We start from the raw sequence: 15,825 nt of genomic DNA, 5'->3' as shown, positions 1-15,825 counted from the left end.
GATTTGATAAACTACGAGTTGTCTACCGACTAAAATAAGATATTCGAAATAGAAGTCCCTGTGAAGCGTATTCGTATTCGCAATCAAGTCTTATCCCGGATAAAGAGCTGTTAAGAACTATCCCAAATATCTGCAGTCCACTCAGTGCCGTAGCGTGCTGTTGGCCAGGTTGGCACTCGCCAAGGGCGCCAGACTTTAGGGGGCGCCAAAATGGGAAATTTTTGGATATATGTATATTTAGTAACCGGATATTTTTGAGTTACATGTTTAGTGACGGCGTTTTTAAAGTCACATTATCTAGAAAAACAATCATAGACATAAACTATAAGCAATATTAAACTATAGGGGACTTATGTTGCGTCATTATTCCTATATAATTTATAAGCTCTGTCCATAAACATGGTAGATTGACATTATTTCCGAAAAAAAAATAAATAAAAAATGTTTGAAGCATCTAAGAATGTGTTGAATAATTTTTCAATTGAAAATATCAAAATTAACGGACTTACCTAAAAAAAACACTAAATTATCTTGAAAAAAGTTCTGTGATAAGAGTGAAAAATCAGTTTATGTACAGTGCATATGTTACAACATCCATAAATCGAATATGTAGAGTCTATCAACTGATAGGTAGCTAATTAAATAGTAGGATTTCACACAATAAATAACCTCTGACTACTCATATCATACACAAATATTGGGTGGGTTTCGAACAGTACTTTAAGCAGGATTCTTTGGTATCAGTTTATAATGTTTTACAGGAAATTAGACCAAATTTGCATAGAAACTAAACGAAAGTTCAACCAGGGTGCAATAATTACAGAATCCTGAACAAGATCATCAGAGAATTATTCAACATTGAAATTAGAGCAAGAGTGAAAAACATTGGAGTAGAATATTTTTTGCAATAACATAAATTTTGTTGTGTTTCTCCAAAACAATAATCTGGATTTACGGATCAAAGTTTGAATCCGTACAGAACTTTTCGTAACATTGATGGGCAGCATTTGCTATTTAACTATTTTTGCCATTTTTGAAAAAAAATCCTTAGAAACCTTCTTTTGACCTCTTCAAATATTTCATAAAAACAAAACCTAAACTTTTTTACACAAACTCGTAGCTCAAATTTTAAACTTTTTTACACAACTTATTATACTACTTCTTCTATTGTTCTTAAAAATAATTCTTGTATGATTGAAGGGAAGAATGTTCGGCAAATTCTTGAGTCACTAAAGGAATCGATCAAGATATGCTTTGAATATAATAAGCCCCTTTTTAATAAGTCAGCAACTGTAGTAACAACTTATAGAGAAATAAATGAACCAGAAATGTCTACAACAATCTTTTCAGGAGTATGCATTCATTGAAATTTTATCAGAAACATATACAAGATGTGACGCATGATTCGGGGAAACAAATCCAGTACTTTCTTCAAAATCGCTCCTGGCCATATAAACAGTAATTTCATTTGCAGTTTTGTTAAATCTTTCGAAAATTGCCAAAAGTGGCAACTTAAACAGTTCACCTTTCAAAGGTTTTGAAGATGTTTCCATCGATAACGCTTGTGTAAAGCGATAATTTCACATTTATAAAATTTCATATCCCACGACCAGAGGGGCACGCATAGTTTTCCTTGATGTTTGACGGTTCTCATTAACGCCATCTACAAGTCTTGTTGCACATAATCGATGATAATTGTGTGAAATGGACGATGGATTTTAAAGTAAACGGTTCTTAATGTAACATATGCTTATCTCTAGTTTAATTAACTTGAGCTTTATCATGACACCTTTTAAAAAAAATCGATGGACAATTCTTACAGAAAACGCCCTATAATTTTAAGAAGTGCTCTTGAAAATTTTCTAAAATTTTACATAAACCTGCAAAAAAAAGGGGGCGCCCAAATGGCGGTTTGCCAAGGGCGCCATGAGGCCGCGCTACGGCTCTGAGTCCACTACATTCTTAATTTCATATAATATGTAGATTGTTTAATTTACATGCAGAACGTATTTTCATTATAATTCATTATTTTTTTGACAAATGCTCAAAGTTTTGAAGTCACTTTTTAGTCACTATTTGGTCACTTTTTTATTCATTTTAGTCACTAAAGTCACTATTATTTTGCTGTCTGACTGCTACCAGCCCTGTACTGGTGAAAAGTAGGTTGATTTGAAATGGAATAGCAAAATAGTTATTTATGCAACAGGTTGCAAAATGATGATTGGATAATTACGACGAGTGCTGTAAAAATCGAGTTATGTAACGAGTTGTATACAACATTTTTTTGCAATTACGAAAATGCCGTTAAAGTTTTTTAACATTATCTCTAGGAACATAAATATATTTCAAGATAATCCAAATGGACATCCATGCGTAGTAACAGTTTACTATTTTTCAATCACGTAGGCTACAGTTGAATGACTATCACAAATTTTCACGCCTTCATTGCTGGTCTATATTTTACAATCGAAGACAAACCAAAAAAGACACCGCACAAAATTGTCTACTACATTGATTCTTCGTGTGCCGAACTGCTTACACGACCGATCGTATAAAAATCACGAATTTTCAGAAAGTAAACTGATTACCTCATCTACGTCTTCTAGACGATCCGATTCCAAGACAGAATCCCTTACATGAATCGGATTTGAATCATCCGACAGATGTAGAATCAAAAGCTAGTTGCAGGGTGTACACTAGTCTGTCCCTTATTTTTCGAAAATGCGCAATGTTATAAGTTCGTCATTGTAAAGTGCTCGTTTTGGTAAGAAAAATCAGGTAAAAATTTGAAGTCCGTATGTGGGCGCTAAGTGGTCTCCCAACGGCCCAGAAGGTATTAGGTGTAGAAGACCCCGTGCGTAAAATCGAGCTCGCTACTCTAGTGCACGCAACATGAGTACGAAAAGCCACCAGTAACAAATTGTCCTGAGCGCGTTGATAATCAGCATAAAAGTTTGTTTGCATTTACACCTAATGCCATTAGAGTTGTTGAGGGACCACTTAGCGTCCACGTACGGACTTCAAATTTTTACCTGATCTTTTTCTTACCAAAAACCAGCACTTTACAATGACGAACTTTTAACATTTCGCATTTTCGAAAAATAAGGGACGGCCTAGTGTCCACCGAACCGGGAAAGCGGGAAAAAGACGGGAATTTAAATCCATCGGGAAAAAGTCGGGAAAATCGGGAATTTAAGATTGCCAACGGGAAAATAATTTTGAACGAACATCTTCAAGCTCTAAATCTACAAACCACCAAGAATAAGTTGTAGAAAGTTGATATGGTATTGTTATTAAGCATCTGCAATCTTGGACAAATAACTTTTAAACATTAATGATTTATTTTCTTGTAGAAATAGTCTAGTTTGCTACACTCAAGTTTCGAAGTATTTTGTGTTTCATTTTTCTTTTACTATCAGGGCTAGATTTTTTGAATAAGAGTTTCAAAACTTTTTGCAGAATGTTCAAACACTCAAACATATTGGATTCATGATATTCTTTGTTTACTTTTAGTTTAGTGCGGCTTTGTTTCATCCTCACCTTAAACTTATTAACTTTAGTAAACTCTTTATTTTTATGAAGAAAAAAAAAGTGAGATTAAAAATTGGAATACTTTAAATAGAAAAATAGGAGGAATAAAAAGGGCATATATAGGTAGAGTAAAGTGGGGCAAAAGCTCGAGTGGGGCAAGAGTTTCTTTTTAAGATTTCTAGCTCAAATCAAATCAAAACTTCGAAATGTCATGGTGGTTCGAATGCTATTCAAGTAAGAGACTTTCACTCCAAATATCATAAAAATCGATTGAGATTTGAAAAAGTTATGGCTATTTGTTGTTTTTCGACGTAAATATTGTAATATTTGGTCAAACTTTCGATGCATGGAACCAAATGAAGATAAAATATTTTTCAATATTTATGTAAGGGTGTTTCTAGGCCTATCATAAGGATGCTTTGACGTGGATTAGTTTTTCCATAAATAGTTGGAATTAATTTTTGGCCCATAGCGGGGCAAAAGTTAGAATCTGCGGGGCAAAAGTTCGACCCATGTATAAACCCACGGAAAATTTTTCAAATTTCCTGAAATCTACATATTATCTTCAAATTTAGCGAAATTTGCCTGATCGTGCGAAAAATGTCACAAAAATTTTACATTTCCCTCAGTTTTGCGAAAAACTGCTATTTTTTGGGTGTATACATAAGTTTACGGCTGGTAGAAAGTATGCCTGGCATAAAAGTATTGATATTTTGTGTTTTAGCTAACGAACTTTTCCCCACACTAGATTCGAATAAGACAATCAATTTTGAAACTGTTATAGGGTCGATGTACCAATAGCCGCATAGCTAAGAACAAAAATTCGTATAAAATCGAAAAATAACGCTAATGTCATTATTTTTACATCAACTGAAAGCTTTTTTTCTTGGTTTTGTGGGAAAAATATAAAAAACTACGAAAACTCAAATGTTTGTATTTACTATCGAGTGTGCTACTATAGGACTACGTGTGCCTATAGTAGCACTATTTCTAATTTCTGTTCCTATAGTAGCACTAGCATCACGGCGTTGGCAAAATACTTATCAAAACCGTATTTTTACAAAACTTTTACATTTTTCCTACAATCGATCATTTTTTGAACAAAATCAAGCTGTGTATCATTGGTACTTTGATAAATAGCTCCTGACCTCCATGTTCAAAAAAGTTTTGAAAAGATTTACAGCAAAACGGCCGTAAAAAGCCACTAGTGCGACTATAGGGGACTGTCCACTAAGGGAACACCGACCCTAACTAAAAATGGGTAAATATTTTGACACAAGTTTGTTCAGCAAAGTTATAGCCAATATGATGAAGGTTCGCTGTATGGTATTTGTTTTGTTTCATCTGCTATTATTTTCCTGGAAACTTTGATTATACCACTAAGGTCGAACTTTTACCCCACCTTACTCTATGTAAATGGAATGGTGTTTGTATGTCACGTGTTGGCTTGAGAACGGGACGAGCGATGTAAACAATTTTTTCAGTTTTGTTTTCGTTTGAATGTTTGAGTGAAATAATATTATTAAAAATCCTCAAAGAAAGTTGAGAAAACGGGAGATCCAAATTTGACATAAACTTCGGGATTTTTTTTTCGAAGCCCCTACTGGGCAATACAACGGTTTTCCGGGACAGCTAGTTGTTGAAGTTAATGAAAAGATCCAAGAGGAGAAGCAAAACGGTGTAAGTGACAGAATCCTACTTTTGAAAAAATCTACTTTCAAGTTTTTTTTTGACGTAAACTACGTCTTACGGCAATATACTGGGTGTCCATTGAAAATCTAAAATGTCGCGACCGTCACGAAATTATGTAAGATTTTAAATACTAATAACTAGAGATGTATCGAATAGCACTATTCGGCCTTTGGCCGAATACCGAATAGTTGAAATATTATTATTCGACCAAACGAATATTCGGCCGAATGTCACCCGTATGTGCGTCCAATATTTTAAAAACTACATTTTTAATTCTGAGTCAATATAAAAAAGACAGTTTTTTTAAGTAGGGAAAGCTGAAGTATAAATGGAAATTAATGATCGTCTTCTTGAGCTTTTGAAACCGTGTGCAGAAATCATAAGTTCTGAGGATTTCTGTATTTCTGAAGCTAGGAAGCTGTATCCTATTGTTGATTTTTGTTTAAGAAATTTGGTTTACTATTCATCCGACTTCATCCGAGGCAAATAGACCGCAGACCCCTGACTCTCATGATAATAGAAGAACGTGATCAGTAGGTTTTGCAAAGAATATAGAACGTATAGAAAGTCCTGATAATTGACGGACTTTAAGGTGAAGATGCATCGAAGCCAAACCTGCATCGAAGAGCATCAATCTAGAGAATCTGACAGCCGTTCGCGCTGAATATTTGAATGATTGGTCAACACCAGCGATTGACCAGAAAGTTAAATTTTCAGCACAAACGGTTGTCTGGTTCTCTAGATTTGTGCTCTTGAAAATGCCGGGTTTAGCTTCGATGCATCTATACCTTGAAAACAAATTTTCAAACGCTTCTAACTAGCCAAGCGGTACGTTACAGCTACTGCAAGATGAGATACAATTTGAGTTGCTGAAAATGGTAACGCCATAGAACAGAGAAATTCTCACTTTTTCAATATTTGACATCAAAGTCTATTCAAGGTGTCCATAATAAGAAAAGTTTGGTAATCACTTGAATAAATTATTGATTTTTTAAATTTTTCTTACATAAACATAATATTTGTTTCACAGTTTAGTTTATTTTGTTGTTATTCGGTCACTATTCGGCCTATTCGGCCAAATAACGGATTTCATTATTCGGCAGAACGAATATTCGGCAAAATAAAAAAAAATCGAGATATTCGGCCGAATATTCGGTACATCTCTACTAATAACTCAACCATTTATCGGTAGATTTTCAATATTTTTCCACCAATCGGTTAGAAATTTATACAACATTTTACTCAAATGCAGAAAACTTTTGATTTTTGACGATAGACTGTCGAAAATTGGGAAAATGTCGACTCCTTTCTTACGCAACCAAACACGTGGGTTGGGAAGCGCACTATCGAAGCAGATCAATTTCTGCTTCTTCGCTGATTCTTCTTTTGACGTTAACTAATTCTTACGGCGATATACTGGGCGTCACGATATTATGTTAGATTTTGAACACAACGACTTTTCGACTTAAATTCAAATGCAGAAAATAACTTGGCGTAGTTAACGTCATGCGGTCATGTCTTGTACACAACCCCCTCTGATTTTTTTAATCATTTTTCATTCCATACATAATGTATGAGAGCCAAAGGGCTTATTCATAAATTTCATAACGCTGAAGGGGGTGGGTGGGTGTCCTCATGATGTTACGGTTCATACAAAATTTATAGAATATTCGTACAAAAACCGTTACGAGGGGGTGGGTGGGTGTCAAAAATAGCCATTTTCAGCGTTATGAAATAGGTGAATGAACCCAAAAAAGTCAATGTTCTACGAAGATTTTTGTTTCTTATTGAACGGAAATATCACCTAAAAATACCGTTGAAAAGCTTGAAGCAGTGCTGTTAAATGTCAAAATTTTGGAAAAATTAAAATGCCTATAGCACCCTCGTATGCGAAATATCGCATCAGCAAATATTTGCAACCGATAGTAATTCGGAAAACATTTTCCTTTGACTTCCACTAGGAGCGATGATATTAGCAATACAGGTATACCTCGATTTAGTGGACCCTCGATTATATGGACCCTCGATTTTATGTACTTCGATTTTATGTACATTTTACCTCGATTTTATGGACATTAAAATATCATGTTTAATTTTTTGATGTTTATCCCATTCTAAACACGCGTTATGTAAACTTAAACAATGTGAGGAATTTAAGCTATGCTTATAGAGCGATTGGGTCATGTTTTGTTGAAAAATGTAAAAAATAATCATAAATATACAACAAAGCTTTTACAAGATGGGAAAAGTTTAAAAATGAGGAGCAGTTCGACTTACTCAACCCGTTTTAGTGGCTTTCGAGTGCTTTTAATTTGGATTTTGTCCCAACCAGCGAACACCCTCTGTGTAGTGATAAACGATAACTTTTAACATGTTGCCATTCACGACTTGCTTCAACCAGGGTTGGGAAAAATCTTGAAATTCACTCTACAGTAGCCAAGAAAAGCCAATCACAGTCAGCGAAGCCAGTGAAACTCACGCCCATCGCTGCTGTAGGCAAAAGGCAAAATAGCAAAAAAAAATAGCAAAACACCCGTTGCTAAGGGCAACCCAGAATTACTGTAGAAAAATGATCTATTTCCCGCTGCATTTCCCGCATTTAGAGCCTTCAATGGCACTCATGATTTAGAAAATTCGTGCACCCAACATAGGCTACTTGATGAGATTCACGTTTTTGAACTACTGTACTGGGAGAGCCACGTGATTTTTGCGAAAATTCAAGCCTACTACTATTACCATTCCCAGCACTGGCTTCAACCAAGTTTATAGTGATTTGTGGGAATTTTAATTATTACAGTCAACTCTCCACATCTCGATGTTCTACATCTCGATATCTCTCCCTATGTCGATGATTTCATAAGTCCCTTCAGTCTGCATACATTTTCACTCTCCATATCTCGATATCCTCCTTATCTCGATATCTCCATATCTCGATGTGTTTCTATTGATTGTTTGTTCTCAATTTTCTCTCCGTATGTCGATATGACCAATATCTAAGGTTACTAGACCAAAGTTTTGGGATGCAAAACAAATTAAAAGCGCAAAATGACGTCGGTTTGTGTATTACTTTTTTGGCAACGGAGTGTTTTTCAATCTAGTATTCATCAAAAATTTGTTCTTTGTCTCGATCTCTCCCTATCTCGATGGTCTCTTCGATATCGAGATGTGGAGAGGCGACTGTAATAAAATAGTTACCTTTTGTTCTTTGGATTGTTCCGAAAACCCCACAAATTCGCATTTCTCATAAGGGGGTTTTATACTTTTCAGAGATTGATCCAAGTGCTCCTCCAGAGTTTTCTCGAAGAAGGAAAAGTTGTTAAATCAAGCAAGGATTTATCAACAAATTACTCAAACGATTATGCATCTTTCTTCAGGATTATTTAGACGAATCTACTGAAATTATTGCAGTAGTTTCTTTATTTCTATAAACTCGTTTTGAAGCACTACAATGAGGAAAGATTTTTTATGAATGATTCGTGCACAATGATTCAATCACTCCAATCGATACATACGTTCCTGAAGTTTTTTTTAAGACAAAAATTCCTCAATGAAGTCGTTCGAAAATTGTTGAAGAAAACTTTATAATGATTTATTTGGAAGTTATTTGAAAATTTCAAAAATAAATTCTATTTATTATTTTATACGTTTGTTACTTGACATACACTGGTCATACTGGAATATCTCGAGATTAAAATATGAAATTTTGCTACAAGAAAAAGTTTTGCTTACATACGATATTCTAATGGAAAACCTTTACCAGAAATAAAAGAGTTAACTCATAACTATTTTATTTAAATTAAATATTTGTGTTTGAGAAAAATCTTGTACTCGACGCACCGCAGGATAGCAGGGTTAAATGTGAGAGCTTTTCGTGTGTAGACTGTTTGCGCGCCTAGACTGAAAGCTTGCTAGCGTGTGTGAAGAGGTGAAAGGTACAGTCGATTCAAGAGAAAATGCAGCTGGATGGAAGACATGAATGAACAAGCAACAGTCCACTAATAGGCTTCGCGGAATAATGTTCTCGCGAAGAAATCGTAGTTAATAAAGTTAAAGTGATTAGAAAAATCAACCCACGCGTTTCAGTGCAATTTAATTCCAATCCGGTGAAAACCCCAATCCCCTGAGCTGTCGTCGGAACATTTTGGTCCATCCGAACCGGATGTTGTGAGTGATTTTCCCGGATGTTGTGTCCAGAAGTTGTCGCTGTTTCGTGTGTGGAAGAAGAGCACCAAGTGCACAAGTGCGGTCCGTGACCGAATGATACAAGACGATTATGTCCGTGGCATAGTGCATGTTCGGAAAAATTTACTGCATCGTGTGCAGAAGCGTGACCCGTGGCCAAATCGGAATTCACGTCGATCCGTGATCGATGATTGGTTGAGATCGTGTCCGTGGCATGATTCGACGTATCGTGTGCGTAGTACCAATGGCTGGAGGTAGTTTGAATTTCCGGAAGCTAATTGCACCGTGTGCAGTGGAATAGCCCGTGACTATTAGCGAACATTGTATGGAGTGGCCCGTGGCCAAAGATAATCAGTGAGCGTGTACGTGGTGTGATGTTGCCCGGTGAGTGCTTCGTGCAGCCCGTGGCTGAGTTTCAGGATTTGATTGTGCCCGTGGCACAGGAGTAAGTGAACATTCGTACGCACCGGGTGCGTATTTCGGCTGAGGCTAAAGAAGAAACATTTTGAAAGCGTTTCTCGTGCTCGTGACACGAGTGGTGATTTGTGGGAATGTGTCCGTGACGTATTGCGAACCCGATTGAACTAGAGTGAACAAGTTTAAACATGAGTGACAGTGAAACACCACGTGGAGTGTTGAAAAGTGTATCGCAAAGAAACATTTTGGAAGACCTAACGGAATCGAGTAATGACAACGTGCTGCCAGTTCCGTCGGTGGCAGATCAGAAGATTGCGAAGCAAGTTCTCGAGCAAAAGAAGATGATGGAGTCCAAGTTAGAAGTACTGACAGATCGGCGAGATCTGATAACAGAGAAGCTGATACGAATGAAGGAGTCTTTGAGAGGAGAAGGTGTGAGCATACATTTGCTCAACCTTCACCTTGAAACACTGCGGCGATGTGCGGATGAATTCGACAAGATTCATAGCGAAATCTCGGCACTCCTGCCGAAAGAACAGCGAACCGTAGTACGTCAGGAGTACGCGATATTCGAGGATGCCCACAACGAACTTTACGTTGACTTGCAGACAAGAATTGCACGAACGCAAGAAGCATGTCGCGTAAATCCAGGTACGTCAAGTAGTTTAAGCATTCCAGGTTCCCAGCAACCGATAGTAGTGCAAGCAGCTGCCCCGCAGCTACACGCTCCGTTCCCAAAATTCGATGGGACACCGGAGAATTGGTACAGCTTTAAAAGCCTCTTCAAGAGCATTATGGCGAAGTATCCAAACGAGACTCCAGCGATGAAGATTTTGCACTTGCGCAATTCTCTCGAAGGGGATGCGAAGAGCAAGATCGATCAAGATGTTGTAAACAACAACGATTACGAGAGGGCTTGGAAGATTCTCGAGGATGCGTACGAGGATAAGCGGCTGATACTGGATACTCATATTGACGCTATTCTGGATTGCGCCGTCATCAGCAGCGACAACCGTGGGAAATCGATTTCACAATTGGTTGAAACTTGTTCGAAGCATGTTGATGCTTTGGATGGTCACAGCTATCCCGTCGAAGGTTTAGGGGAGTTGATTCTGCTTAACGTCCTCTACAAGAAGCTTGACAAGGAGACGCAAGAGCAATGGGAAATGAAGACACCCAGAGGAGAGGTACCAGAATACGAAACGTTTATGGAGTTCCTTCGTGAACGAGGACGCGTTCTGCAGCGTACGAACCGCTCACAGCAGCAGGTACAGCAGTCAACGGTCCAAGCGAAACAGCGTGTTGCCGGTATCAAAGCGCCAACACAAGCATTGAAATCGTTCATGCAAACGGGTAGCGAAGCGTGTCCATGCTGTCCGGAAGAGCACGCCATCTACAGATGTATGAAATTTCAGGACATGAATTTTTCGGAGCGCAAGTCCGTTGCCGCAAGGATGAGCTTGTGTTACAACTGTTTGAAATTGAATCATCGAGTCAATGACTGCCAATCCAATCAACGGTGCAAGGTGCAAGGTTGCGGTCGTAAGCATCATAGCCTTTTGCATCCCGAGGCTGAGATTTGGCAGAATAGTGTAGAGAGGTCTCCGACGCCAGAAGTTGATAAAGATTATGAGTCAAATCAACAGGAGCCAGATGGTCGGCGTGCGACAACGATGTGCGCGCTGATTGATACAACGAAGCGGCAAGTGCTGCTATCAACGGCAGAGGTCTTGGTGGTCGGACATGGAGGTTTCACCATCAAGTGCCGTGCCTTGTTGGATTCAGGATCCGATAGCCATATTCTTACGGAGAGATTGGCCAACAAATTGAGGCTAAAGATGAAACGCGTCGACTTTCCGATTAGCGGTCTCAACGACATCCAGACCAGAGTGAAGTATCTGGTATCGACGAAAATTTGCTCCCGAATCAATACGTATGCGACGAGTGATTTGAATTTCTTGGTCGTACCAAGAATCTCAGCAAGGCTTCCACAGGTGGAAATAAAATCCGGTTCTTGTAGGGTACCGACAGGTTTGCAGTTAGCAGATCCATCGTTCCATGTACCAGGAGAAGTGGATATGATTATCGGCAACGAGATATTCTTCGACTTGGTGAAGGCTGGACGCCTGAAAATAGAGAACACTGCGATTACGTTGGCTGAAACAGAGTTTGGATGGATTGCTGGAGGATCAGCGCAGTTGAAAAAGGATGCACCACGTGCAGTACAGTGCCAACTAAATTATCGCACTCAAGTTGGCAAGATCATAGAAAAGTTTTCCGAAATCGAGAACGATCCTCTCGGTATTAAATCAGCAGCGGTCGATTCAGCTGTCAAAAAGCGTGCGAGAAATGGACGAAGACGTGGTGTACAACAACTCTCATTCAACGGCAAAAAGTATCAGCTTGGTGATTCTTTTGTTATGACGAGGAACCGTTGCGAACCATCAATCTATTCATCATCTGGAAAACGAATATGGTGTAACGAATTCAAGGCTAATCCGTATGATGCAGCAAAATCGAAAACGCTGTTAGTTGAAGATGGAGTGACGCGAAGGGATTTACAAGAGCAACAATTAGTGAACGAAATGGTTCGAGAGAAGCGAGATGTTTTGGTAGAAGATAGTCCGTTTCCAGCATCGGCAGGTACTGTAACAAGATGAGTGAGCGACTTCAGCCTGGACGATCGATCAAGAGTGAAGTAGTTACTGTTTTGTTGAGCCAAAGGTCTCAACGGGGGGTGTATGTTTGAGAAAAATCTTGTACTCGACGCACCGCAGGATAGCAGGGTTAAATGTGAGAGCTTTTCGTGTGTAGACTGTTTGCGCGCCTAGACTGAAAGCTTGCTAGCGTGTGTGAAGAGGTGAAAGGTACAGTCGATTCAAGAGAAAATGCAGCTGGATGGAAGACATGAATGAACAAGCAACAGTCCACTAATAGGCTTCGCGGAATAATGTTCTCGCGAAGAAATCGTAGTTAATAAAGTTAAAGTGATTAGAAAAATCAACCCACGCGTTTCAGTGCAATTTAATTCCAATCCGGTGAAAACCCCAATCCCCTGAGCTGTCGTCGGAACAATTTGATTTAGTTAGAAAAACACTTTTAGTATATTTTTTTGAAATATATGAAGACTGATAGCATGCTGATGAAACCGATTTAATAAAAAATTTAATCATGCATTTTTTACTAAATTATATTCTACATGGAAAGTAAACTCTTATTCTTCATGCTAGGTGGATTAGGTCACCAAAAATTTGATAAATTATACACGCGGAGAAATAGATTGTACGGTCAACGAAAAATTGGGTGATACTCTCAGGGCTAACAAACATTTTTGTTGAATTCAACCCGAAATGTCCGTTGGTTCTCTAATCATGATTGTTGTCACTCAGTTTGACATGTTTGTTAATCCAGCAATCATTTTTGCCATATTGAAAAGTTTGTTTGTTAAACCGATAATGTTAGGTTAAGTATTGTTTTAATTCCATTTCGATGTTTTATTTTATTTGAAAATAATAAAACAAGCAAATGTATATGTAGAAAAAAAAGTTTTCGAAAATAATTCTTCACAAATGTATTGAACAATCGATAATATGGAAAACTCATTATGTTTTGGATAAAATAGAAGTCAAATCTTATTTTCCAGTCTCATATTCTTATAATATTAAACAAAAATATACTATTTTTATTTTTTAAAAAGAAAAATTTACGCAAACCTCAATAAAAGTTTCATTTATATTTTTCCTGGATTAAAAATTGTAAAATTGATTTTACCTTTGTGAATTTGAAGTAGATACTGTCCCATGTCCCATTACGCTTATTTTGTTGGCTATCATGTCCGATCGATAGGATACCGTTTATGGAACCATAGCATTGGCAATAAATTTGCTGGAATTTTTGGACCTTGATTAAAATTTTACCGAGCTGCCGTTCTACGCGTCTCGCGATCCTTAAGGTTTACATAGAACATGGGACAATTTAATTACATAATTTAACAAACATCAAATGTTATAAATCACTTTGCCTTCAATAAAACCAATTGTATCATTTTTGAATAATGAAAATAACGATTTTTTGATTGTGTACACAGTGCAGTTATTCTAAGCGTGTAGAGAATGCATCGTTATATCAAAATAACATTAACAATTTGATAAACCTTGATTATTGAAGTGACATGTTATAAAAAAAAATTGTGGATTTGAACTCAATTACCAGTTTTTTTTATTAGACCTTGCAAAATTTCTATGTGTAATAATTTTATTTCATGTAAACAAAAATAAAACCGGTATTTTGTATAACTTTTGCGACCTGTAGCTCAAAATTGATACATGCTGGAAAACTTCTAAGAGTGGTATCAGATTCAGCGATTCCAAATTCACTGGAGACATATAATTTGATCCTTTAGATACGAAGAAATGTTAGTTTTTTATGCTGTGGAAGGAATTGTAAATAAAATTTTAAATGGGTTTGGCTCCGTAATGCCTGATAGCGCTTGAGCTTTTGATTAAACAAATAAGTAAAACATGCGAAAAATAGTTTATGTCGTTCTTTTTAATTGTATTCTTATGAAAAATATTTATATTTTGAATTAGAATGCAATACTTCATTGACGGACTGATTTCATCAAGAATTTGTTAACTTAATTAACCTTGGAACATTGACCCTGGTATCGAAAATAAGTTTTTCAGCGATAATGATACATTCTAATGAAGTTTCAACTGAATAGAAAGCAAAAAGTGAAATAAAAATTTTGCTTCGATTTTATGTACAATTCGATTTTATGGACAATTTTGAAATCGAAATGTCCACTAAATCGAGGTATACCTGTATTCAAATTTCAAAGTCACGTGAAATTCATGACATCTAACAGCCCTGGCTTGAAGTACAATTTTTGGGTATATTCGATCAAAGGGTCTCCTTTTGCGTTTGGGCTCACAATTAAAAACCGGGAAAATTTTGTAAATTATACCGGGAAAAAAGCGGGAGTTTCAAAATGGATAATCGGTGGCCACCCTGTAGTTGAATTAGTCATTGAGAAATCCAGAATAATTTAACGAATGGTGTATGGACGCACCATTTTTTTTTGGCAACTTCGAAAATAGAACTAAAAAGCACCGTTTTATGTCTGAAAAGTAGCACTTTTCTGCATTGTTTTATGTGGTAGGAAAAGTAGGCCATCATGTGATCCATTTTGTTAATAAAAGGAGACTGATATGCAACGGAATTGCAAAAATATTCTTGATGTAGGGACTTTCAAGTCTCGATTTTAATCCAAATGGTCTCTAAGCAATTTTTTAGCCCTAATCTGCTTACAGTGAATTCTGGAGAGAATTTCTAGAGCCTCCAGATAAACTTTCAAAGACTATTCAAAATCTTTATGATATTTTTCTAAGATCTCGAGGAATTCTCGTGATTTCTTCAGATATTCCTACTTAAAAATGTTTAGGAGCGGTTTCTAAAGGGATGCTTAAAGGATTTTTTTCAGAATTTTGTCCAGAAAGTACTAGAGCACTCCAACGCTATCACCTCAAGTCATTTTCCAAAAGATTACTCAGAAGAAATCCTATCGATTATCCCAGGATTTCCTCTAGATGTTTTTTACTGGTTCTTTCAGCGGTTTTTTAAGTTGTTACTTCTAAGAGATTTCCCAAAGATACTATTGGAGTTCTTCTACAAAATTTTATTCAAAAGGTTTTGAAAAAAAATCGTTTCTACGTTACTTAAAGAGACGTTTTTCGTTTATTCCAAGCATTTTCATAAGGTTTATTTTAAAGTTTTATCTACGATAACTCTCAGGGGCCTTCCTTAGCCAAGTGGTTAGATTCCGCGGCAACAAAGCAAAGCCATGCTGAAGGTGTCTGGGTTCGATTTCCGGTCGGACCAGGATCTTTTCGTAATGGAAATTTCCTTGACTTCCCTGGGCATAGAGTATAATCGTACCTGCCACACGATATACGAATGCAAAAATGGCAATTTTGGCAAAGAAAGCTCTCAGTTAATAACTGT

General features: G+C 37.0%; 1 protein-coding gene across 5 annotated transcripts in view; it reads left to right on the top strand.

Moving 5' to 3' along the window:
• LOC5572270 (deoxyribodipyrimidine photo-lyase) overlaps positions 1-15,825 on the top strand; it is a 206,869-nt gene that overhangs the window by 9,198 nt on the left and 181,846 nt on the right. The window lies entirely within an intron of this gene.

This window comes from Aedes aegypti, chromosome 2 (assembly GCF_002204515.2).
Source record: "Aedes aegypti strain LVP_AGWG chromosome 2, AaegL5.0 Primary Assembly, whole genome shotgun sequence".
NCBI classification, from domain to species: domain Eukaryota; kingdom Metazoa; phylum Arthropoda; class Insecta; order Diptera; family Culicidae; genus Aedes; species Aedes aegypti.
Note: the sequence above shows the minus strand (reverse complement) of the source record. Positions and strands in the feature narration are given on the sequence as shown.